A 27796-nucleotide genomic window follows, 5' to 3' on the forward strand; every position below is an offset into this window, starting at 1 on the left:
ATGTGATTAGTTTATTTATATTTAATCAAAATAAAATACAAAACTTGATAAACTTACTCCTGAGAGCTTTGCACCATTGATGAAAGATTAGAAAAAAAGTATTCAGCAACTTAATCTGATTTACTATCATAAATACTCAAATTTTACGTATCTGTTCCACAGAACAGTTGTTTAAGTGGCTGTAATTTATTTTCAATTTTATTGTCTCGACTGTATAATGCAAATCAATTGTTGAAATTGCTCGGAAACACCATCCAATAAATGTGAAACAGTCTCTCTCACTCTCTCTCTCATAAAGTGAATTAAAATGAACATGATAGAGTCTCAGGATCCTATAGTCCATCATGCCAATTTCAAAGTGTGTATTTGCATCATACCAGTTAAACCAGTTCCCTGCATGTGCAGAGTGAGTAGATGCTAAAATTTCACCATTATCAAAGTTTTCTTTGTTTAAAAAATTACCTCTAGGAATTCTGTTTCCAGTAACACACAAGGGTGAGTATTTTGATCAAACACTAAAAATTCTGGATTAAAATGTTTTAAAATTCTCAAAAACATAATAAAAGGAATTATTATGTGATAATTCCTTTATTACATAATAAGGAATTATCAGGTCAAAATCTAAGGGAAAGTTGGTAATGAGAAATAAAAAGAGAATGAAATAAGTTTTGCCCTGAAAGCAAATCTGGTGATCTTTAATTTTCACAGCCTTTACGAAAAAGCCTAGGTCCCTTTAAAAAGTGGAGAGTCCAATAGGAGAGACCCCTTCCATAAATCTGGAATCCCGAAAGATTATATCTACATTGTAAGGGTATAGGGGAAGCAAACCTCACACCCACAAACACACAGGGACCACCCTTGGTGCTGAGAAGACTGGACTGAGAGCAGGGAAGTCTTTGAGAATTTACAGTGAAAAATACACTTTCTACCTAAATCAATGCAAACTTGTATTAACTAAAACAAAACTCCCTGATCGACATGGTGAAACCCCGTCTCTACTAAAAATACAAAAAATTAGCTGGGCATGGTGGCGCGTGCCTGTAATCCCAGCTACTCAGGAGGCTGAGGAGGCAGTAGAATTGCCTGAACCCAGGAGGCGGAGGTTGCGGTGACCCGAGATCGCCCCATTGCTCTCCAGCCTGGGAAACATGAGTGAAACTCCAACTCAATAAAAAAAAAAAAAAAAAAACCGCATAGATTGAAGTTTTTTGGACTTTCCAGCAAATATTACTACCAATAAAATCAAATTAGCTCTATGAATATCAGACAAAAATAAATTTTAAAACAAAACATCCTTAGGGATAAAGAGAGTCACAGCCACAGCATAATAATAAAGGAAAATTGACGGAGAAACTTTTGTCCTAAGTTTCATTTTTTGTTTTGTTTTATTTTGTTTTTGTTTAGTGAGGAGTCATTATTACTCTTGCTCAAGATCGTTTTTTCTAGAACCTGACATATTCCATAAAGTATAGATAGCATCCTAAAGGCCTAGGATATTCTAAAACCCAACTTATAGGAAATAGCCTGAAATTGCATGAAAAAGGTTATTGAGAAGTTACATGGTTTAGCTGTGTCCCCACCCAAATCTTATCTTTAATTACAGCTCCCACAATCCCCACATGTCATGGGAGGAATTTAATGAGAGGTAACTGAATCATGGGGTGAGTCTTTTTCATGCTATTCTTGTGAGAGTAAATACATCTCAAAAGATCTGGTGATTTTATAAAAGGGAGTTCCCCGTACACACTCTGTCTTGCCTGCCACCATATAAGACATGACTTTACTCCTCATTAGCCTTCTGCCATGATGGTGAGGCCTCCCCAGCCATGTGGAACTGTGAGTCCATTAAACCTCTTTCCTTTATAAATTACCCAATCTAGGGTATGTCTTTGATAGCAGCATGAGAACAGACTAATACAAGAAGTGTTCTCAAAGAAACCTCTGCCAGGAAGGAAGGCAGAGTAGGGCAGAGAGAGAAGACACTCTCCATAAGATTGCAATGGAGATCTCAGCCTTCTCCAAGGATCTCTGAAGCTGTGATGGGCCTTCAGATTTGTTCCAAGCTGAGACAAGGGCTGGTCCTTCATATTCTTGTGTCAGCCAGTAATTAAACATGGGCATTCTTCGAGGAGATGCCTTAACCCTGAATGAGGCAGTTCCCTATTGTTGGGGGCAATTCCCAGTGAGAAAGGTGAGCCACTCCCAACTCCTGCCTGTCACAGCTGAGTGATGGATGTGTTGGCCCTGAAGAAAGATCTGGGGAAAGAACCACAGATTTGGTGGTGAACTCCCCTATAGTTCACCCCCCTTTAAATTCACTTGCTTCTTCTAGTAAGTGTGCCCCATCGGGGAATAGCTGTCCCAGGATTTTGGTCGGATTGTTTACCTACGAAATTTACAAGGGAAGATTAGTAGAGTAAATTTCGACCCCCACTGCTGCAGTTAACCTCAAGACTATAACTGATATTCATCATTCTCCTCCACCACTGGTTTGAGATTCCCCCCATCCTCAATTTGCACCTGTTTGTCTAGGTAGATTGCCTGGTAGGGCAGTTCAGACTGTCATCTCTGAAGGGGCTGCACCCCTAGCTATCACCCCCTTTGCAAGATATGCCGTCTGCACTTGGCCACTTGTAGTTAAAACTGAGCCTGGGAGCACCAAGAGACACCCCATTGCAACCTCCAAGCAACAAGTGCATTCTTCTCTGCCTGCTGTACATCTGCAGCCCCGCTTCCCCTGGTCAACTGTGCCTGCCAGGGTGATGTCTCCCTTCCTTTTTGGCTGATCCTTGTCTTGGGAGGCTCTAAGTGACCAGATGGCTGGTGTAAATTAAAGTTCACTGGGACTTTTGCTGTGTCCTCCTGCAGAGGCATTCTTGCTCTGCAAGCCAGGACCTCTACACCCACAGAACCTCATATGGCAGAGAAAGAAAGCACACATTCCCTAAGTAGGTCACTGGGGGTGATAGTAAGTAAGGCTGCTCCTACCACTATTCTTTCCTTTGGCTCCAACCTACTTGGGACACAGCAGCATTGATGTAGTATGTGCACCATCCTAGAAGACAAAGGCCCATCCTCATAGGGCACTATCTCTAAACAAGGCCCTTAACTATTTATAAAAGGCTCATCCACTTCCCTGTCAAGCTGGCAGCTTCTCAGTGAGGTCATATGTGATGGGAAGAGTGGAACCCATTGTCATGTGCCTACTGTTGAATTTCCATTGTGATAAAACGAGTTTCTTGACCTAAAGCACTGTAAGGTGGAATCCCGTGTTGCTGGATGGTGATGCTGGTTTAGGCCCTGCAGGCAGGAAAGGCAAATTTATGCCAAGACTATCTCATGATCCAAGCCTAGAGGAGTCTCTATTCCCTGCATGGGAATAAATATCCACAGTCAACTTGCTACCAAATGGTTGATTAGTCTTTTTAAAACACTAATTGGGGGCTTGGTGTTGCTTGTCTCTGCTGCTAACAGATTAGACATTCGGCAGCAGCAGCATGTAGAAGAGCCATGGAGAGTGGGATCCGGTGCTGATGGCCTCTTGCACAATGTCATTTCTGCAACTAGTGTATCCGCTGTCCCTGCACTGGGTGAGGCAATGACAGGCTCACTGATGTCCACCGGGTGAGTTGCCTGGCCTATTTGGTTGTTTCTGCCCCTTCCACAGTGAGTGCTCTTTGCTGGGGATCACCATGTGATACTCAGATCTTCATACTCTGCACTCACCCTGATAGGTCCACCCGCAGCCCCCTTCCCCAGATATCCTAGTCTCCCGTGTTCCAATCTTCCTCTTTTTCTAACATCCTACTGCCCATGAGCCTTGCCATAAATGTCACAGGGCACATATGCTTACCTCAGGCCACCTCACTTTCCCTACAAAGTGGATGACCAGAGAATCTCCCCAGGTGGATGTGCCCCATAAAATTTCCCCTCACTGCTGTCTCCCAAGGCCATCCCTGAGTGGTGTTGCCTGTAATCCATGTTAAATGCACATGTACCAATGAATCAAGCCATCCTGGCCTGAGAGAAAGCCATCAGTGTGAGCAGATGGAGAAAGACCAGAACAAGAGTGGTAGATGACCTGAGGGCCAAGCAAACCATTTGTGCAACTTCCTTGTTCTCTCTGGCCCCAGTCGTGTTCAGTCCTAGATATCCTACTTCCCCTTCTGTTGGGCCCACCCGATTTTACAATTGAGGCTGACAGAACCTAACCCAGCCATGCGGTTACTCAACCCCCAATGGTGACATGCTTCATCTCTATCAGGCGGAGAAGCATGCCAGGGGCTACTTCTCAAATGATTTATTCTTCTTCTCTGGGGGTGATGGCATGGCCTTTCTCCAGAATGCCAGGAGTGCAGTGATTCTCCCAGGATTTGCCATGAGCTCGACACGATATCCTTTCCATACCTCCATGATGTATCGTACGTGCGTGTAGTGCCGTCAAGGTCTGCCACACTACAGCATAAATGCCACAGAGTACCATAGAGTTGTCCAGGTCATATGGCACAAATGGCAGGGTTACTTGCACCATCACCTGGACCTATGGAGAATGCCTTCCTTTCTGGGTCTCAATCAAAGATGACAGCCTTCCACATAACCCAGAAAATGGGTTCAAGCAGTGTTCGCAAGGGCTGACTATGCTTCCTCCAAAAGCTAAACAGGCCCCTCAGCACCAGGCTGCTTCTTTATGGGAGGATGTATGAAATGCAATCACTCTACTTTGGAGGGACTCTCCTGTTAAGCCCCTAAACACTCCACCAATTGGAAAGCCTCTAAGTCTTCACAGGGCTGATCTCCCAGCCTTGATGTGCATGTGGCTTACCAAGACCTCCAACCCACTTTCCACTGCTTTCTTATCTGGTCCAACGAGCATGCACATCGAAGTTGTGGCAAAACATGGTAGTCTATGGAATGTCCAGACAGGGCAGGTGACTTCAGACTGAAAAACAACAAAAGTTAGCATGCTTAAAAAACAACTGGATAATTCTAAGGTCCTCAGAGACATCCGAAATTTGCCTTATTTAAAAACTAAAGATGCATTCAAAAATATAAAATCAACAAACTATAATACATGATTCAATCTCTACCATTATCAAAATGTTATGATTTTGTTTATTATATGAGGAGTCTGTTTTAGAAACAAATATGCAACAAAAACCATAAATTTTTTTAAGCAACAAAAGTGAGAGAATTAACATGGACCTTGAGTGGGACCATGAGAGTATCCTTTGTTCCAAGTCAGTGTGAACTGCTTCTGATCCTCCTTTGTTCCAGGGTGACAAATAACACAGTTCACCAAGTCAACAGCTTCCTCAGAGAGGCCATAGGCTCCATTTAATCTTCTCTAGCAAAAGTTCCACGTTTGGCACAGCCACTGCAGGTGGGGCTATGACTTGACTCACTGTATGGATGTTCACTGTCCCCCACCATGGCCCTCCAGGTCTGTGTCTGGAGCAGCCTCGTGAATTAAATGAGCTATGGCAAGGACCACAGTCCCTGCATCCTTTAAGTCTTTGAGGGTAACACTCATCTCTGACATTCCTGCCATCAACACAAGATGTGGTCATGTCTGTGGTTTGCGATCTCATAGGGGAGGAGGCCTAACCCACTACAACATCTTTTATTCTAAGTCCAGAAGCGAATGCACAGGTTCTTCCAATGACCAAGTATATTCACTCCTATTATACCAGAGGACCAGGGAAATGAGGAAAGTGAGCTAGGTTTGAACCAAGATTCCATTTATTACCTTGCCTTCCTGGTCTCCGGTCTAATAGAGGGCTATGGTAGCATCCTGGGTCTCCAAATATCAATGATAGTTTAATAGTCCTTGAGAAGCTAAAGCATTCCTCTTTCCCCAGGGTGCATTTGCCTGAATAAATGTCCTAGATACCTTTAGGAAAGAACTTGGTGAATTACTGCTGAATTCACCTGCTGTAATGTGGTACCATCTTCCTGTGAGGTGCTCTGCTTTCTCCTTCAGTCAACAGATTCTGGGGCTGAGAATTAGCTCAATTCAAGAAACTAGGCAAGAGATCCTGACTATTGTGCCTCTTGGTAATCCACACTTGCTTTCTCGTAGAAATTAAGCATGGCCTTGAGTGCCTATCTATCTCCCTTCTAAAGCAATGAGCCTATTAGGAGCTCTCTGCAGGGCATGGACCCCTGGGTGCCCCACTGATCTCGCCTCTCGTTGTGATCATGGCCTCTGCCTGGTATCCAATGGTGAGTACAACACCTGGCCTTTCTCATCCCAGAATCCTGTCTTTCCCGTTGCTACCAGGAGTCAGTTCTGTGATTTCATCACCTGTCATGCATGGTCTCTGGCATATAGAGCACAGCCATTCCTGAGCTCGGTGACTTCGGGGCCACTCTCACCAGTGCATTCCTTTGTACATGGGAAGTCCTCCAGGCCATCTCGGGAAGATAGTCAGCACTGTGGGTGCTAGCATGTCTACTCCAGCATACCTGCTTCTCTAAGCCATTTGGTCCTTCCCGCCACCATCTGCTTTAGTGTGGGTTACTGCTTTCTCTAGGCTTTTAAGCATCATCTGAGTTGAGTCTCAGCATTTTCTCCAGGAATCTTGACCAAGATGCTTACTCCTTTACCACCTAGAGTGCTCCCTCTCGATAAACTCAACCTTATTCGATTTTATATCTACACTCTTTGATCTAATCCCATGAATATGTTCCCAGGTCCTCTGGGAAATATTAGCTCAACCCCACAGCTCCTTCACCTGATATCTCCTTTTGCCCAAGCCAGCCCAGCTCATCCACAATCGGGTTGTGCTGGGATTTGGTTCTTTTTATTCATCTGGTTTTGCCAAAAGGAAAGTTGAGGGTAGATCCTGACAGGTCAAGCAATTTGACCTGTCAAATTTGAGACCTACCTCATTTGAGACCTCTGCATGATCTTCAGAAAAGGAGCGTCTACAGTCTTCTACATGGCATGAGAAGCAGGCTGTTTCTGCAGGCCTAGGGACTCTGGGGCATATAAGTGTTCAGGGTTCCCAACTGTCCAGGGCTCCCACCCTAAGTGTCAGGTCTCACCTCTTTCCCATTACCCCTGTCCCTGAAGAACTGAGAACTTAACCTGCTCAGGCTTCAGACTGGTCCTCCAGCCGACCTGCCTTTCAGCTGCAGCTCATCAGGGTTTTCTCAAATGCTGCCAAGGAAGTGCTCTGGCTTTCACAGTTTGTCTGAAACCAGTGGTGAGTCATCCTGCACCTCTACCGCTCTCTCTTCAACACTCAGTAGCCTCAGCCTCAGCCACTCAAGCCCACAGGCCTTCTGCTTATCATTCCATCAGTCGGACACCTGCTTCCTCTCCAATTTTTCATTAGGGTCTACAACTCACAACCATGTCCAGTATCAGCTGCCTAAGAGGCTTCCTGGAAACAGTCTGAGATGAAAACTTGCATGCCGAGGGTTGATCGGGGGTGTTCTTGGGAGATTCTCCAGTAAGGAAGTGAGAAAGGCAGGATCCTGCAGAAAGTGAAGCTGACTGCGATAAGGTTATAATCGGAGCCACCCCCAGCCAATCCTAAGCAGCACTCTCAGGCTGGGATGGCCCATCAGAGTTGTCCCAAGTCGAAGTAAGAGGGCTGAGCCTTTGTATTTCTTCCTCAGTTTCAGAGCCTGGGGGACATGACCTGAAATGAGGCCATTCCCTGCAGCAGGACAGGGTGTCCAGTGCACGCTCTGCCATGACCAACATCAGCTGTCCCTGTAGCAAGAGGGAGGCCTGGGCAGAGCATCCCAGTGCTCACTGCAGCCGAAATAGGACTGCTTGTCTTTTTGCTCTCACACCCCTTACCTAGGGAAGAGCAGACAATGGGAGGAATATCAAAGGGAACAAAGAAATCCCAGTGAGAGGAGACCCCTCGGCGCACCAGCATCACAGTGTGTTCAGAGCCATCCACTTCCTTCCCTGCACTCCTTGATTCTTGTTCATGGGTGGTTGTTGTTTATTTTTCATGTAGAAATGGAGTCTTGCTATGTTGACCAGGCTGGTCTCAAACTCCTGGCCTCAAGCGATCCTCCCCACTTGGCCTCCCAAAGCCCTGTGATTACAGGCATGAGCCACCGCATCCAGCCTCATTCATCTTTTTGTACCACATTCTTTGCACCACCACTCAAAAATATCTCAAAGGTTGTACTAGTGCCTTACACACCCTAGACCCTCAATGCGTAGCACGGTGCCACCCAAAAGGTGTTAAATAAATAAATGAAATTATTCATTGAGTCATTCATACTCACCATGGTCATGTATATGGTAATTTACATGGTTAGGCTTGACCGTCTTGGAGGGCCACTGCCATCGCAAAGCAGAACGAGGCCCACCAGGACACCCTGACCTTGTGCAGGGAGTGGGGCCTCAGGCTTGCACAACAACCTCCAAACACCAGCATGTTCCCAGCTGAGCCAGCATGCACCAGACCCACCCAAACACGGCTACTTCAGAACCAGCTAGAAACCAATTTGAACACTGCTTCTTGTGGTGAGGGACAGGAAACCAAAAGGACACAGGGGGCCGTGTCGAGGTTAACAGGGAGGGTCCTGCAAGCCCAGATCTCTGGTTTCTGTTCCTCTCCATGGTTCATCCCCTCCTGCCGTTGTTAAAAATCAAATGTGAAATGCAGAGAGCCAGTCCAGGCTGTCCAGAGGCCAGGGCTGAGCCTTGCTCCCTACTCCATCCCCAGGGCCCAGCACGGGGCCTGGCATAGAGGCCATACCACAAGTCAAGAAGGGAATCTTCCTTTTCTGCCAACCCCGGATCTTTCCAGAGAGGATCCATGTGTCCCCTCGAGGGCAGGATGGGCGGGCAAGGTAGGGACATGGTGAGTACTAAAGTCACACACCAGCAAGTTATCGACAAGCATATGGAAAGCTGTGTCTCAACCAAGATAGTTACTGGCGCTTGATTTGTGTTGTTAACAGTCAAAAAAAAAAAAAAGGAAAGACAACTTACTCTGAGCCATAGGGTGCCTTTGTCATAGGAGGCTCTAGGAGGTAGGTGTACAGTTACTGTTTGTCCCATGAATGAACGGTGGATAGAAGTAGGCCAGGAGTCAGGGAACTTCACACAACAAAATCCAAACTGAGTGATGGTGAGCTGAAACAGGAAAAGAAGACAAAAGACCCCAAATTGTTACTGTATTTAGAAATAAGATGCAAATTATTGTAAAAAAATAATTGTCAGATTGCTGCAAGGCAATTTTGGGGTTGCTGTAAAAGGCCTCTGGCCCAGGGCCCTAACACCCTCTTAAAAGAGGATATCAGGAAAAGCAGGTGGCTAAATAGGAGAAAATGAAGGAAAAGAAACATGTCAGTCAAACTGCGTCCTGCCTAGCAGGGACTCCACACACCTAGGGAAGCTCAGACCCTAGGACTTCAGACTGAGATGGATTTGGCGTCTCTGGCCAATGAGAACCAAAGTCCTTCACACATCACACTCCCTGAGACAAGAAAAGGTAGGTATGCTCTATAGGAAAAACAAAAACAAATAAACAGGTGCAGTGGGAGTTTTGTGTAGCATAATCTTTACAAATCCTTGCTTTGGAATTCCAGCTGGGCCACGTACTAATTACACTTGAGCAAGTTTCTTAACCTCCCAGAACCTCCGTGTCCTCATCTGTAAAATGACTATTACAATAATGCTACCTACTTCATCATAGTGTTGTGAAGACTTACTAAGATAATTCCCATTAAGTGCTTAGCACATTGCCCTCCATGCATCTGTTATTTTTGTGATGGTGTCAATGTCACCATCCACCTGCTGTGCAGTTTTGAGCAGATGATGAACACATGTGTCCTCCAGGGGCTTTTTCTGTGATATCCCCCAGGCAGCCCAACATAACTGAGCAACACAGTGCCAGGGCCATATCCCTGGCTAGACACCGGGGTGTGGGGCCCTCGTCTCTGATCTGCCATTGACCCACAGAGTGAAGCCTGAGCAAAGCCATTTCTCTAGGGACCTTGGTTTCGTTTTTTGGTAAAATACAAGTTTCACTCCGGGTGTTCTCTGAGCTGTCTTCCAGGCTGTTTTGGAGCCTGTACTTTCATACAAACACAGGCTGATGCTGGAGCAGGGATGGCCATGGACGTCCTTAACTCTCCAGAGAGTCACCCAGGGCCTCCCAAGTCACCCCATCAGTTGTTCTCATGGGGTGCCACCCTCTGGGAGTGTTTATGCCCCTCTTCTTTGATTACAGCTGATTAGTACATTTACAATGTATTTGAATTTCACTAGACTTACATTTCACAACAGAGACCAAGGTTTAGTCAACACTTTGATTTGCTAAGGGCAACCATCCAGGCTTAATAAGGCTTTCCCTAAACAGACACCTTCTTTACAAACCTCTAGGAAGCCAAGTGCTAAACAAAAGTCTAACTTAAGACTTTTCTCTTGATTCCCTATTATGGGCATTTGCAGCTTGCTTTGCAATTACATTAGCAAGCGCACACTTCCACACGTGCCTGGAAGCGTGCACACAGGCACAATGGAGCAATGCCCCCCATGCGACGGTCCCTGATGGCCAAGAAGATCAGCACTGGGTATTTGCATGGGCAAAGACTTTAACAGCGTCAACAGATTTTCTTTACAAGTCTGGGGATAAAACACCTACCAGCTGCCAGAGTAAATTATCAAAAAAGCAAAGGAGAAAAACAGTTCTTCCAAAAGACATTTAACATCCTTACTCCCTGTGCACAGATTACCAGGCTTCCCAGAAGTCAGTCTTAGGTGAGCTAAGGAACAATGGAATATATTTACAAGTTTAAACAAATCAAATTTCTGCGTCTGGACTCCCACACTGTGTTGTCACTATCTTGTTGCATTGACCTGAGGGAAAAAAAAAATTGCATCTCTATGGGCTTCAGTTTCCCTATATGTCAAATGAGAGTTTCAATTAAGCACTATCTCAGCTATTTTCTACTTTCAAAATCATGGGAAATCTCACTGAAACAGATTTTTTAACCCATGTGAGGCCTTAGGTCACTGAGTATCTGATAAACATGTGAACCTTCTCTCCAGAAATATAGACAAAGGATTGTAAACATGGAGAAATTTATACAGAGTGTGAATGAGGATTCAGAGAACCCCTGAAGCCTCTCCCGGAGGGGCTTAAAACTCTCAGCTCTGGAGATCTTGAAAGACAATTTCTCCAAAAGAGAAGCAGAAGATACAGTAACTAGGGAATTCTGTAAATCTGAACTTTGATTTAGAAATAGATAACGTGATTTTGTTGTGAGCTCTGAAAAATTGAGCCATGATTCTGTATAACACCTCTAAGACAAAGACAAGATGTTAAAGCAAGCTTGCGACCATGGTCAGCTACGTAAGCGGTACAGGAGGCCAGTTCACAGTGTGGAGGCAGGTTCTGAGAGATGAGGTGATATGGGAATGTCTGGGGCTGTGGGTAGCGAGTTGAGTGTTTTCCCAGATGTTCTGTCCATGTTCCAGAGAAGGTAGAAAGCTGGCTACAGGCCAAATCTGATTTTTCCATTCCTGTAAGATAGTGCCAAGCACTCAGATTTCATCAGTCCTGTATCAGAGGCAGCAAGGCACCACACCACAGTTGGATAACTCCACATTCAATGCATTTTACTGAAAACAGCACAAATAAATTAAGAATTGGAGCACTCAGTGACTCATATCAGAGGTATGAATTGAAAGTCAACACTTGTATATAATCTAACTGAAGGAGAGTTTATAGTGCCGAATTCTCTATGTTGAAAAGAAAAATTCTAAATATGTGTGTGTGTGTGTATATGTGTGTGTATGTGTGTTTGTGTATGGATGTGTGTATATGTGTATGTGTGTATGTGTGTGCATGTACGTATGTGTGTGTGCATGTGTGTGCACATGTGTGTATGTATGTATATGTGTGTGTGTGAGTGTGTGTGTGTGTGTGTGTATTCACCACTTTAAGCAGCACTGCCCATTCTAGGAAAATGAGAAAGAAGGAGAAAAAGCAACTCAAATCTCTTGTTTTCTTTAGAAACAAAATTTAGGAACAATTGTCAAAGGTATAGCTGGAATAATAATATTAAAAGTGATTGATTCTGGTATATTTCCAGAGACAGTGTTTACCAGGAAGTCCCTACTACTTCTGTACCCATCACTCAGCATGACATGTTTGCCCTGGCTCCAATTTTCTTTTTCAAAGGAACATTTTGGAGTGTATAGCTACCTGTACGTCTCTATTAGCGATATGCCACTCAGCACTGTGTGCGAATGTAATGCACGGGAACCACGTCCCCCGAAACTGTAGTAATACACATACAGCCAAGGCCCTACACCCCTTGCTGGTGAAGCCCCACAACACCCAGTATGATGCTTGGCACATAGGTGATTTTAAGTGTTGGTAAATTATACTAAAAGTTCTCTCTGAAGCCACTGAATGCAAGGTAGTGGCGAAAACACTGGCTGTGAGGCAAGGCACTGGGTCTTCGTTTTGCCACTCACAGGAACCTCTTTTAACTTCCCCCAGCTGCAGCTTCCTGAATTGAATCAAGAGTTTGGACCAAATGAGAAATCCAGGTCCCATTTGGTTTTATCTTCTCTGTGGGCTTGTTACCCAAGAACCCAGATTCAGAAGGGACTCACCTGAGCTCCTGCCCTTCCAATCATCAGAGTATAAAGACACAGGCAACCCTTCAGGCTTATGCACTGGCTCTGCACCCTTGTGGTGGGTAGGAGGATGTATGCAGGCAGGCTTCCGTGTTTCTGAGTGGCTTCTGTTTTACATGGAGCCTGAAACCTATTCCGGAGGCCATCTGCACTTTAAAGGCCCTTTAAAAGGGTCCTATCTGAGGACTGCATTTGAAACTTGCACTAAAGGCCCACTTTGCCTTAGGAAGAACCTGCGATGATCACAGCCCACCCTTTGGTGGTGAAATGGCTTCCATTAGGAGAAGGCTTTAGAATCCATTACGGTAATTGGAACCTGGGCTCTGTGGGGCTCTGGGTGGAGAAGCAGTTCCACTTTCCTGAGCCCACTCGAACGTTGCCGACAAGTGAAAAGAAAGGCAGAAAGAAGGGAGAGAAAGGAAGGGACGCAGGTGGTCAACTTCAGGAGGTCTGTTCTTCCCCCTTGTCCGAGTGATTTCAAGTGATTTCCCAGAAGCCAAAGAGAGACGCTTTGGTGGGAAATTGGTGCTTCAAGAAGCAGCACAGTCACAGAAAGTTGGCCTGCAGACTCGGAGTGCAATCTCCTGCCGACCTCAGGGCCCTACTCGCTGGCTTTTCGGCCTCAGGGTGACTTCTCAGTCCCTCTCCTCCTAGGAAGGGTCTTCCGTGACCCCTCCTCTACCCCACACACTGTGCCCTGGCTCTCCTGAATGCCTGTTTTGTCTCCATTGCTGCCTTCACCTCGTTGCAAGATGATGATCTGTGTATATTTCCACGTCCCCTGTTGGAATGAAATTTCTTTGAGGCTGAGTGTGTATCTACTTGGTATCTGTACTTTCTGTACTTAGCACACAGTTGGTGAACAATGCAAGTTCAACAAAAGACTAACTAAATGAGCAAAACTGCGAAGGTGGGGTTGACCCAGGAATGCATTTATCCAATACACTCTTACTGAGGGCCGTCTGTTGCCAGACTGAGGGAACAGTGGAACTCACTCACAGCATGGCGGGAAGACAGGGATATTCTCAGGCCGTGCCCCCCTCAAGAGGCAGGCACCCTTCTAGGTACTTACTGGAAGGCATTGCAATTCTGAGTTCTGTGTCTATGTCTTCGGCCCCCCAGTTAAATGACCCAGCATGAAAACAAGGCAGCGAGTGCTGATGTGGGTCACTTCTGGTCCACCAGGACATGTTTTGGAAGGTCCTGTCCTGTAAATAATCAGCTTCCCCTGGGAAACAGCCGAGAAGCTGACCAGGACTAGTGACCTGGGAGAAGGGCGCAGTGTTCTGAAAAGGAAAGCTGAGATCTGTGTCAGTCCAGACCCTCTAGGACAGCCAACAGGATCCAGCGTATATAGCATGCAGAGGGAACAGGTTTTTAACACAGCTGCAGTGATGGCCAGAGCACAAAGGAAGACGCTGCAGCAGGAACCTGGGAGGTGGGAAGACCCAGCTGGGGACTGAAACCCCTGGCCAGGGCCCGGGCAGGATGTCTGTGCCTGGTCTGCTTTGCTCCCAGCCTCCTAGGACAAGTGACTGGGTCTGAGGTCAGGCGTATGACAGTACAATGGGATAGAGCCTGAAGTTAGCACATCAGAGCCCTGACAATCCTTTCTTTCACCCTAACATACGGGACACATGTAGTTTTGAGAATTTCACACTGTAAAGCATATGTGTCAACACATACATGGATTTTGAAACTGGACTACTTGTGTTTAAATTCTGGCTCTGTCGATTACTAGCTATGAGACCTTGGGCAAATTACTTAACCTCTCTGCATCTCCGTTTCCTTACATGAAAATGGGATAATAATAGTATCGACCTCACAGAATTGTCAGGATTACAAGAGGTAACATGCGAGCCACTTCGAATAACCCCTGGCACGTCATCAGTGCTATGTATATTGTTATTACTGTTAATATTATTTGCATATTAACATACAGTTACGGAAAGGAGGACGTATGCACGCTCTGATCTTATAGTGCTGTGCGTTAAATGATGACAGGAGAGAACAGCCACTTGGTTGACATGGCTATGTTGGAAGAGGGTGACTTTTACCCCATCTGAAACCCAGTGGCGGAGGGCGTGTAGTGGTGATAGGGTGGGAGTGGCTGGGCATGTCTGCATTCCCTGGATGGAAATTTGTAGCAAAATGGGTGGCAATCATCTCCTATTATTAGATTACACACCTGACACGGGCTAATAATGAAGAGGTGCTGAGAAAGGCAGATGTCATTCACAGCAGGAGAGCACAGGATCCCACTCGCAAGTCCTGCAGTAAGTGCATGCCTATGTGTGGCCTGGTCAAGCCTCCCACCATTTGCTAGGCCTGGGGTTCCTCCTGTAAAATACAAGGGGACTTAAACTGGAAGTGGCGTGGAGAACGACAAGCACCCCAGCTCAGCACCCTGGTGACTTCCCGTGATTTACTCTGACTTCCCGGCAGCTGCGAGAGACAAGCAAGCTGAATGAGCGACTTAAGCTTGCAGATGGTGGCAAAGGCTTGGCTCTCATGGGAGGGGGGGGACTCTCCTCGAGCTCAGATCTCTTGACTGCTGGGGTCTGGAAATTTACCAAGGCAAGCCTGGGGGACTGGGCCCCAGAGAAGGGGGCCCCCCACAAGTAAACAGAAGTCGGGTGTCTTTGTAACTAACCCTCTTATCAATGTTTCAAGCATTTGCCCTCAAATGGTTAACCAAAGTGACACCCCAGGCAGAAACAGGCCTGGAAAGATCTCTGATGCACAGAGGCTTATGTGGCAGGAGGATGTGTGGGAGGAAGGGAGGAAGTGGCACTTTGGTGGCCTTGTGCAATTATTTTCCAAGACTAACAGGATGCTGTTTTCTTCAAACAAATCTGATGTCCTTGTGCCCTATTGCCCTTGATTTAGATCAGTTTCAAAGACAACTTCCCCCAAGGTGATCCGGGCACGTGATGCTCCTTTTTCAAATTGTCCTTCAGCATGCCTTTGATGTATTGGTCCTTGCTAGTGGGTACATTTTCCTTGGCCCAGCTAACTATCAAGACATTTTCAAAGAAGTTTCTTTCAAAAGTAGCCCCTTTGAAGTAGTTTCTCAGTAGACATTTCGGCATCAAGCTGCACAGACATTTATGTAAAACATCACATCAGCCAACCAAGCTGCTTCAGAGGCTGAGTGCAGCCCAGGGTTTACCACGATTGAAGTGTCCTACCCAGTAAGTGAGAGACGGCACCCAAAAAAGGCAGAACAGAGACAAAGGCCAGAAAGCAAAGCCGTCTCACTCCCCCGGTCACTTGCCCATTCATTTCAAAGGGCATAAGGAGCCCCAAATCGGCGCTACCTCTATTCTATAGATGAATGAGGCACAGTTTCTGCCATCAAGAACCCTGCAGAATGAGAGAAAGGCTGACACCAGCAACAGTGACGAGAGGGAAGTGCAGCACAGGCTAGGAGGCTCTGCAGGGGAGACAGGCTGCCGGCTGAGGCTAGAGGAGGCTTCTGGGATGGATCCTGGAAGGATAAATGGGGTTCTTCCATGTGCTCTATCTCTAGAGTGCAGCGGCTCATCCAGAGGTGTGCTGAATTAAAAAACAAAATTTCATTTGCAATGTTTGCCAATTTCCTTGTTGTAAACACTGCCACCTAAGAATAGCAAATTTTAAGTTACCAGTGGAGACCAACATTACTTCACTGAACACAGAGACTGGAAGAGAGGGGCAGCAGCCACCTACAGACGGAAGGGGCATACGTACCTTCAGGAAAACAGACCATAGCAAAGGAATTAGGAAGTGATGAATTTGAGTAGTTGGCATCTTGGCTTCTGCTATCGTTTGTTTTGTTGTAAATTTTTCAAATTTAATGTTTAATAATGGCTGTTTAATAATCAGCTTCCCAATTTCTCAAAGTAATAATGAGCTCTCACGAACTGACACAAGCGAGCTTGCACACTCCCAGGTGTTCCTTCACTCACCTCTGCAGCTGTGGCTCGAGTTACCATTGCATCTACAGGAATACGACTCCATGCTTCTGCACAGTCTCCCTGCCTCAAAAGCAGTGGCTACTCCTCCCATTGCACCCCCCTTTCAACCCATACTCCATAGGGTGGCTGCGTGAATCTTTCTAAAAGGCAGGTGTGACCTCACCATTCCCCTGATTGAACCCTGTGATGGTGCTCTGTGGTTCTTCATTCCCCCTGCAGTGTGGACCCCCTGCAGTGTGGACCCCCTGCCCATTCCCTGAGTCCTCTCAGCCCCACCTCCTGCCCTCTACATTCACAGAACCCCAGGACTCCCCTGCCTCCGCTGCCTGGAAGCACCTTCTCTTGTTCTTTATGACAGGCGAGCCTTTCAGATCTTCACTTAGATTTGACTTCCCCTGGGATATTTTTGCTGGCCCCTGAAGTCAGAGGCAGTGGGATCCTGGGCTGTAGCCACAGAAGCACCTGTCCACTGGATGCTGGTGAGAAGGTTTTATGGCACCTGGCTGAGCACAGGGCCTGATGCAGATGGTCTAGGTGTGATCCCTGGCTCTGCCACTCACTGCCTTTGTGTCCTTGGAAAAGCCACATCATACCCCTAAGCCTCTTCTTTCCCTGTAGCATGAGGATAACAGCAGCCTCTCCCTCCTCCCTCTGAGGGTTATTTTGAGCCTTGAATGATTTCGTGTGCACTGAGTGTTTAGAACACGGGCCTATAGTCAGTGCTACATACGAGTTAACTAATACCAGCTTTGCCCCTCCATTTGCGCCACCCCTGGTCCCTGTGCCAGTGGAGGCTGTTTCCATCTTTTGTCTGCTGTCTCCGTAAGTGCAGCCAGTGTTGAATCCCAGTAGAAGCTCAGGCACTGCTGAAATGGAAAATCCAGAGAATGAATGGGCCTGTGAAAGGCAGAAGACGTGGGCCCACCTGCTGAGGGCAGAGCAGGTGAGGAGACCAGAAACATATTTCTCACAGTTTTGGAGATTGGAAGTTTAAGGTCAAAGTCCAGCAGGGTTGGCTTCTGGTGACAGCCACCTGCTGGCTATGTCTCCACACGGTCAGAATTGTGCACATGAAGAGAGAAGCAGGGAGCTCTCTGCTGTCTCTTCTTGTAAAGACACAAATCCTACTAAGTCAGGGCCCCACCCCTATGACTCACTTAACCTTAATTACTTCCTTAGGGGCCCCATCTCCAAATACAGCCACACAGGAGGTTAGGGCTTAGTATAGGAATTGCAGAGACACAAACATTCAGTCCATAGCAACCCTCTTGCCCTAGACCCCTGGATCTGCACACAGAAAGAAAAACACTATCCTTCCCACATTCTCTGTTGTGGAGAGGTGAAAGGGGAAATCTTCTCATTAGCACTCCACCTCAGCCAGCTGCTCTAGGCATGGCTGCTAATGACCAGCTAAGTGTGTCCATTGCTTCTGGAGCCTGACAATTTTTTTTTTTTTAACAAGGGGACTTATTAGCTGCTAACTGCTGAGATGAGAAATTGTGGTCAAGCCATTCAGGTGCTTGGCTTTTCAGCTGAAGTCCCCTCCCTGGGGCCTGCCTCTGTGTCTGCATACTCAGAATTTTCCAGCCAGTTCAGTTTCTGTCAAGTAATTATTTACAAATTAGATTCCCAGGGAATACATGATCAGAGAATGTAAGCATTACACCCTTAAATCACAACAAACTATTGTTCAATAAAAGACAAACCATTATCCCAATAACTAACGCTAGAAAACACAGGGACCTGCCACAGTACCAGCCCACATTGAAAGCATCTGTCACCACCCAGTCTTCCTGAGTGCAGCTGAGAATTTACACAGGGACAGTGACAGATAGATGCTTTCTAGTCTTAAGTTAACATTACACAATACTTTTTTTCCAAATCATTTTCTCAATTCAAAATACTTGGGCCCTCTATAAAATATGGGAATTCTTTAAATTGTGGTTTCATTAAAACTATCATAACTGCTTGTTTGAAAGCATGTGCTATCACTAGGAATAGGTTAGGTATTATGACATATCCTGCAAAATATCTCCAAATAGCCAGTCCCTCCGCCTCCCTAGAACACGGCATATGTTACTCAATGTTATTGATGTTCCGCTAGAAAGGCTACATTTGCTACCCTCTCTCCAGCTGGATGTGGCCATCTGAGCTCTGGCAAAGGCTACACAGGATGAAATGTGTATGCAGGGGTGACATGGCAAGGGGGGAGCTTTCAGAAAGGCTACCTCATAAAAGCAGAAGGGAAGGGAGTGGCACTCTTTTCCCTCTTCCTCTTTTCTGCTCCCTGAAATATGGATGTGATATCTACAACGCCCACAGATATCTTGACCATGAGATAACTTTGAGATTTAAGCAAGCCATGAGCTAGGACAGTGGAAGAGTAAGACAGGAGAGGCCTGAGTGGGGGTGACCGTGCCGTGGTTACCCAGCCATCCACAGCTTGCACAGAAAGAGGGAACTAGCCTTTGTGTCATCGGAGCCACTGTCCGTGGGGTGCCCTGTGCTGTGCGCCTGCACCTGATCCTGCTGCCGTGCCCATGTCGCGCCAGGGGCCATAGCGGGCATATTCATCTGAAACCCGGAGCTCATTTACAGAGAGCATGTTTGTGATTCTTCTATTGATTCACTCACAGATTATTTGCTGAAGCTCTGTTCACTAAGCTGCCAAAAGCCAATTCTGTCCTCTAAGGTTCCCAATCTAGTTCAGACATAAAATCAGCCATTATGTTGTTAAGACATAAAGCAAGATATCTCAAGCAGGACGACTCTCCTGTACTAGGATTGTACTAGTGTCAAAGTATTGGAGTTGGATATGGCTGGTATTTCTCCCTTTTTGAAGGTCTTCAGGATAGAAATTTGGGAGCAAAGTGGCCAACAGGGTAATGCGTGTGCATGTGTGTGTATGTTTGTGTGTGTGTGCACATACATGTGCTCTCGCACATGTGAGGATGTTGAAAAATAGAGAAGGAAAGAGAAACAGAAGAAAAGCATGTGACTCTGCAGATAAATGCAACCCAATTAACACTTCCTCCCAAAGTGCCATAATTCTTAACATTTACATCTAAGCACTAACTTATCTGCACTTAAGCGTTGTTAAAACTCTAGCCACCATGGCAAAAAATGTGGTATAACAGCTCAACTCCATATAATTTTATTATTTCCAATAAAAAACAAAATGTTAAGTACATAACTAAATAGAATTGAGTTTTTATGTTTATGTAAGACTCTTCACATCATTAGACTCACCCATCTATAGACTGCATGGGCCCCAAGTATATAAAGGATGATTACCTTAATATCAAGTCATCTAGACAATCCTGGAAAATACCCAAACAACTATGAATCTCCCAGGGGCAAAGGTAATCTTTACATTTCTCTGATGTTACTTATTACTAAACTCACATATTTCAATTAATGGTCGTATTATTTGAAATTATAAATATGATATGCCTAGAATAAGCCCCATTAACGTGAGCATAGCTCGGAGGTAGAATCAGCCACATCACATACTTTACACCGAAATTCCACGTTTTTTCAAGAGTGTGTTAATGGCCTCTGCCTGCAAGTGTGGGCCCATGTGCTTTTTTCCAAAAACCAAAATGACAATAATTAAACCAGGCAGCTGCTGCCCCTAGCAATATGACAACCTCTCCCTGCTCCCTGGAATTTGCTGGAATCACCCTACTTGAGCTCATCCCGTTCGAATTAGCTGCTCCCTCCCTGTGCCCCAGCAATCTGGGTGAGTTTCCCAACTATTAGCTGAATTATTCAGATGTTTTCCCACAATGGCCCTAGCAGTCCTCATACAACTAGTTTCTAAATCAACAGTGAATTACATTATTGACAGTCTGAGCAGATTAATTAAGAAATCTGTCAGGAGTGACGCGACAAGAGCTGGCTCCTGTTCAAGGTGGATCCGCAGTCTTCAAGACAGAAGCACACCTGATGTGGCTTCAGAAGTGAGGGGTGAGGAACAACAGCAGACCCAGGCTGGACAGCCAGCATGGGCAGGCTGGGCTGGAGGCAGTAAGTCTCACACTCACACAGCCTCACAGGGATGCTGGCTGGCTTGCATCAACTACAGTGTGGGGCTGCAAAAAAACATTCTGTGCACCCGCAAGCATGTTTTCAGCATGAGCTATGTACTGCTATTCCCGTGCGCAGATTCTGGGAGACAGACATCATCATAACTATGTCAGAAGAGGCTACTTGGTTTTTGGCTTTTAAATGCCTGTGCTTTAGGGGGCTCTCAGGCACCCTAAAAGCCAAGCAACCTAGAAAACCCATTTTGGTGCCCAGCGACAAGAAAGCAACTTCTTTTCTATATCCTTCTATTCTTTCATGTATTAGTCTGTTTTCACACTACTATAAAGAAATGCCTGAGACTGGGTAATTGATAAACAAAAGAGGTTTAACTGATTCACAGTTCCACTTGGCTGGGGAGACATCAGGAAACTTATCATCATGGCAGAAGGGGAAGCACGTCTTACATGGCAGCAGGAGAAAGAGGGAGTGAGCAGGGGGAACTACCACTTTAAAACAATCAGGGCTGGGCATGGTGGCTCCTGTCTGTAATCACAGCACTTTGGGAGGCCGAGGCAGGCAGATCACAAGGTCAGGAGGTCGAGACCATCCTGGCTAACATGGTAAAACACCATCTCTATAAAAATACAAAAAATTAGCCAGGCATGGTGGCACGTGCCTGTAATCCCAGCTACTTGGGAGGCTGAGGCAGGAGAATTGCTTGAACCTAGGAGGTGGAGATTGCAGTGAGCCAAGATCGTGCCACTGCACTCCAGCCTGGGTGACAGACTGAGACTCTGTCTCAAATAAATAAATGAATGAATAAATAAATAAACCATCAGATCTTGTGAGAACCCCCTCACTATGAGAACAGTATGGAGGAAACCGCCCACATGATTAAATCACCTCCCACCTGGTCCCTCCCTCGACATGTGGGGATTACAACTGGGATGAGATTTGGGTGGGGACACAGAGCCAAACCAAATCGCTTCATAATAAAATTTTAGTTGATTTCTCCAGAGAATCTTGCAATCAAAACCCAACATAAATGCAAGTAAATAAATAAGAATTAAAAATCAGAGTATCACAGAGTTATGTTTAATCTAATTGATTTAATTTGAGGATTTTTTTTGAGACCTTACCAGATTGGCCAGCTATAATTTTGCAAATTTTCAGTGGATAACACAGAAGATGTAAATTCCAAAGTCCTAGGTTCAAGTTTGAAAGAAGCCCTTAGGAACCGGGTAGCCTTGGACCTGCCACTCTCAAAGCTAAGTGTTTTTGCCTATAAAGGAAAGATCCCTGCCTCCCAGGCTGCTGTGAGGATTGGCTAGAAAAATTTGTTTGAAAGAGGGAATGGCTGATGCAAGTAAGATGCCTGTTATCCAACATACAACTTAAATATCTCATTTCATTTGATATTTACAACAATCTACAGCAAACACTTTATCTCTGTTTAAAGAATAAGAACATGGAGGCTTAGGGAAGGTGAGTACATTTTTCAATATGAGAGAGTTGCTAGTAGCAGGAGCTGGCCCTGTGCCCCAGGTATCAGGCTCCCACATGAGGTTAGGGGTGTCCTGAGGGAACCTGGGTTGCAGCTGAGCTCCAGAGAGTGAGTCAAGGTCTTCAGGAGAGAGGGAGCATGGTGAGAGCAGAAATGCTGGGAAGAAGGGCACCCTGGGCATCCTGTAGGGGAGCAACTATGGATCAGGGAGCTGTGTGGGTGCATGGTGTGTCTGAGAACCAGCAAGTAATCTAAGGAAGCCAAGCAGTGACAAAGGAGCCAGGTAGAAGGTGAAAGAGTGGCTGTGACAATTATCCTAATAGTGACAGCCACAGCAGCAACCTGAGTGACACTAATGAGAATGAGCTGGGGATCTGATGGCATTCAGGGTGTTTCACACATGCTAATTGATCCAGTGCTCCCCTCACCACGTGATCAATGAAGACCATGAGGCCAAGAAGGGTGACCTCACTGGACACTGGTTATGAAGTAGACTTTGAGATCCTGAAGGACAAGAGGAAATGTGTGGCCTCAAATGACAGACAACCAAGAAGAGCAGGTGGCCACATGAACAGTGAGCTTCCCATTACTGAATCTTTCAGACAGAAGTTGGAAGAACATTTTCCTGGATGTTGTAAAGCAATTCTGACTCCTTATCTCTTCTACCTCCAGATTTTGTGAGGCTCGGAACGGGGTCAGTCTCCTAAACTGGTATTCTCCAGGGCTCTTATTGTGCACACCCAATCACCTAACAGAACCTAGGACAAAGAAGGGTGGAGTTTACTGATACCAAAAATGGGAATAAATTAAAAGGAATACCTTCCTAGATCAGAGATGAGGCTGTCAAATCCATGATGATATGCAGTTGGGACATGTTCAAGAATGCAAGTCAGGAAGGGTGACCTTGATCAGATGGAATGAGCCCAGATAAGAATGTCTCCAAAGACTCAGGGCAGGGCAGGCACAGTGGCTCACACCTGTAATCCCAGCACTTTTGAGAGGCTGAGGTGGGTGGATCACTTGAGCCCAGGAGTTCAAGGCCAGCCTTGGCAACACGGTGAAACCCTTTCTTTACCAAAAATACAATAATTAGCCGATCATGGTGGTGCATGCCTGTAGTCCCAGCTACTCAGGAGGCTGAGAAGGGAGGATCACTTGAGCCCAGGAAGTGGAGGTTATCATGAGCTGTGATCTGCCACAGCAATCCTGCCTGGGCAACAGAGCAAGACCCTGTCTCAAAAAAAAAAAAAAAAAAAAAGAGTCAGTGCTACCTGCTGGACCTCCTGAGACTGGCAGGATGGATGCTGATTTATGACAAGAATAGTATCAATTTGAGGTGGACTCTAGAAACCTAGTCTACAGGGGCCTCACGTCTCAACACTCATGCTGTTTTCTTGGAAATCTGCAGAGTCTTCAGTTCCACCACTCAACAGAAGCATCCAGGGCTCCGGGGGTTGCTCTTAGGGACAGCCTTGGGGAATCGAGCATCCTTTTCAAGCATCCCCGCTTCCCCAAAACCTCAGCCAGAGCAAGAGTCTCTGATTAATTTATCATATTGGGTTTATCTTTGAAACTGTGTTGAATGAAAAGGTTTGGCTGCTTTCACAGACAAACAACACTCTCCAAAAACACTAAATATTATTTGTTTTTAACCTGCTCTGTGAAAAACCTAATTCTACGCACTGTGCTGAAATATTTCTGGAGGTAGCAATGAAGCTTTTGACATAAGAGTGTCCTGATGTTCCCTGAATTCTTAGATTCTAAAATTCTGCATTTTCTGACATTCTTATTTCCCACTGCCAATCAAAAGGTGACAGTCCACCCCTGCCTCTTCACTCAGGCTTTTTGTAGTAGAAACGTGCTCTCCTTCATGAGCTAGAAGAGTTTTTGAAAACATTAGAAAGAAGGAGACAATATTAAAATGACAAAGCCTGTAGGTAGGAAAAATTCAAGACCAGAGAACAGAAGGAAGTTTTCTGCTTTAGTTGCTGAGAAATTCCCATGAGGTAGCCAGCCAGAGGGACATACAGTGGTAGAGATAGCCAAGTTCGTCACATGAAAAGCCGAACCCCTCCATGAACCTGCCCAAGTATATACCTATCTCCAGGCTTACATAGTGGAGGTGGAATCATTCCTTAAGTTGCTAAAACCTGCCTTTAAAGACTCCTGAAGGATGTTGCAATCATTCTGGGAAACAGATCTATGTCATTCAAAATTAGATCTATGTCAAAAATAGATCTATGTCATTCACATAAATTGGGCACCAATACAACATTTAATATTTCAGAGTAAATGGTGAATCTTTAGGAATTCATCTATTTAGAAACCAACAACTGACTAGAGGATACTTTATTTCTTTTGATGGGCTTTTTACCTATATTATCTCATTTAATCCTTCAATAACTCTGAGGGTAGCTGCTAACATCCCCATTTTATAAATGCAATTACTAGCGTTCTGCAACCTCACATGAACTACTTGTTCAGGCCACCAGTACTTGAGCCCAGGTCCTCTGACTAAACATCTTGCATTCTTGCTACTACACTGAAGGCTTTCAAACAAGCGTTCCACAGAGACCCTGCACTAACAACAGCAATAATAATAATCTGAACAGTCATGGTAATAGCTCACACGTGTTGAATACTTAATATGGACCTGCCACTCTGTTGAGTGTTTTAGATACTTTATCTTTTTAACTTTCTCTGGAATCCCATGAATGATTCCATCAATTGACCAAGGTCACATGGATAACATGTGGCGAAGCTGAGCTGAAACCCAGGAGGCATCAGGTTGACCCACCAGCACCTCTCCTTCCATGGGATACTTCGGGGACCATTTCTGTGGGTGGGAAAATGAGAGGTAGGCACAGCGGCAGGTCTTGGGTCTCCCAATTATTCTTCAAACAAAGCAGCCTTTCTTTTTGTCTTGGGATTCCACGAAAGCAGTGACAGAGAAGAGGGTCACAGAAGGGCTTCGAGGTGGCCTTTAGCCTTGCCCTCTCTGGACTTACACAATCTCCTACCAAATCACCACAAATGAACACATCAACTAATTAGAAACAGGAGTCTTGCTGTGCAAACACAGGTGCAAGGCAAGTCCCCAACCACGGGGCTCATCTTCATACTCAAGTACCCCTCGAGATTTCATTTAAAGAAAGAGTCCTGTGGCAAGCATAAATAATTTACTTAACTAAAGTTTCCAAATGGCTGCAATGGCAGCCAAGCAATGGTATTTCTACTATTTCAAGAGGGGGTGCCTCAGACTCTTGCTTCTCAAAGAACTAGCCCACCCCAAGGACCGGCAGGGTCAGCCCCACCTGCCAGTTAGTTAGAAGCTCACAACCCAGTAGGTCCCACCCAAACCAATGAGTCAGAACCTGTATTTTAATAAGGTCTCCATGAGATTTGCATGGAGATGCAAATTTGTAACATATGTCTCTAAAAGACCGCCAAGCATGGCAATTTGAAAAATGGGACAAGATTGCAAAAATTCCAGTGATTTCCAGCACTGACTTGGGATCTCTCTTCTCTATTACCCATTTGATGAAGGCTATTCCTTCAGAAATTCCTCAGCATTGGTCTATTTGTCCTCATTAACATTGCATAGTTCATCACAGACTTATCCTGGTACAGTGCTTGCCCCCAGGAGTAGAGCAGGGGCCAATTATGGTAGCCTCACACAGAAGCACATGACTTTCTTTTAATCCTCGAGTGGGAAAGTAAAGTCATCTTTGGAGGTCTGAAGCTGTCAAAGACAAGAAACTTCATTTACAGTAATACACAGAGGGAATTACACCTTGTTTGATGCTTACCTTAAAAGTTTCAAATGGAACACATGTGCACTTAGATTCAGAGTCCATGGTGAGGCTTAGTCACATTTTACATGAAGAAAGGCCTGCTAACATGACTTTGGGCAAGTTACATAGACTTTCTGAGCCTCAATTTTTTTTATTCCATGAAATAGAAATAATAATAGTATCGACTTCATAGCATTGACTGAATATGTGCAAAGTGCCAAGAACACATGATAATTGTGTACATAGCACACAGGTGTGCGCACGCACACACACACACACACACAGAGACAGAGAGAGAGAGAGAGTTAAAAGTTAATATGTTATTCCTGCATGGTTAAATTCCAGAAGTAGAGTGGTTATCATTTTCTTTTGTACACTCTTCTAAATTTCCAAATTTTCTACAATGTCTACTTGTTATTTTGATAATCAGAAAAGATAATCGTTTTTAATGAGAATGACGTGTCACTACAATGGTTAATGGAAAGCCATGACTTCTGGAAGGCTGGTGGTGGAGAGGCTGTGGGGTATAAGAAAAGCACAGGGCTACCACGCCATTACCTTGCCACTCCGGGGTCATTATACCTTGCGCAAGTCCCTTTCCCTCTCTAGACCTCATTTCATCATTGGCAAGATGGAATCACAAAGTCTTCTCTGTAACTTCACTCAATTTCTAAAAAAGCCAAATCCGATCATGTATATAATGTGTTTTCTCCAATATAAAAGGCCTCCCTACTACTATTTCTCTATTATTATTATTATTTATGGGACAGAAAATACTCAAGAAAAAATGTATTTACATTTTTTACTTTGTATGAAAATGTTAACATAGATTATATCCACTTTTAGAAATATTACCTTGGAGATGAAAATAACACAGGCCCCTTCTAATGTGGTCGAGTTTTACTGATATTCACTTATCTATTGATACAGGTTGAACTGCTTTAAAATACAACTGGTTAAACAGAAAGCTTAACCAGTGATGTGGAGAGAAAGAAAATAGCCTCCTCATATCATGCTTCTGAGTTTTAAGATGAAAAACTACAGACTGTTTAGTCCAGACTGGATGGGGCTCCTTCACTAGGAATACAACATACTGTTGAGAATTATTTTCCTCTGGGAAGTTTTCCTTGGTCCTGACACTTTCTTCTTCAACCTGTCCAACTAAAATATATTTACCCTCAGCAAGTTCAATCCTTTTCAGAAAAAAACTACAAATGGTCATGTCAAATAATCATGAATTTATTTATTCTAAATATTATTACTACATAAAACTGCAATGTAAAATACTTTCTAACATTGCATTCCACATTGAAACAAAACATACTGTGCACTGTTCTTAATTTATGACCAAGAAAATGTAGCTAGAAAGATGGAATCTTCTCATTTCAGATGATTCTGTAAATGAAAACAAGAGGTTTGTCATTAAGTGGTACTGATGACACCCACAGTGTTCATATGTTTGTCAATTTCATTAACCTCTCAAATTAGGTATTCATAATGTGTTAATGACAGTGGAACACATCATTACATTATTCAATGCAATTTCGTGGATATTATGTATAGTTTGTAATGTTAGAATCTCTTGTCTTTACAGCCGTTAGAAAACATTATAGTTTCCAAGATGATTAGGGACGTGTGAATACCAAGCAACAGAATCCGCAGCTCAAATAACGGTCCCTGCTTGGCCTTGAATTCTGATCAGGGTATGACTAGACAATTTCCACTGGAAAAGACTAAGCTCCCTTTAATGTGTTATACGAGAACTAAAGAATCACAATGCTGTCAGACAGCTTGAGAATTTGTCAATTAAATTCCTTCTCTTCAGGCTGATGGTGATAAATTGAATTGCTATTTAGCAAACGGTCCCTCCCCCTGTCCT

The 27796-nt window shown here is 44.9% G+C and overlaps 1 long non-coding RNA gene across 3 annotated transcripts in view; it reads right to left on the bottom strand.

The window, feature by feature from the left end:
* Positions 1-1142: 1142 nt before the first annotated feature.
* LOC108301449 overlaps positions 1143-27796 on the bottom strand; it is a 165384-nt gene continuing 138730 nt past the window's right edge. For all 3 annotated transcript variants that reach the window (XR_005199462.1, XR_005199463.1, XR_005199464.1), the window contains exons 2-3: positions 8969-9112; positions 1143-4939 (exon numbers count right to left, since the gene is read on the bottom strand). This is a non-coding gene — a long non-coding RNA (uncharacterized LOC108301449). The remainder of the gene's footprint in view (positions 4940-8968; positions 9113-27796) is intronic.

This window comes from Cebus imitator, unplaced genomic scaffold, assembly GCF_001604975.1.
Source record: "Cebus imitator isolate Cc_AM_T3 unplaced genomic scaffold, Cebus_imitator-1.0 Scaffold1, whole genome shotgun sequence".
NCBI lineage: Eukaryota > Metazoa > Chordata > Mammalia > Primates > Cebidae > Cebus > Cebus imitator.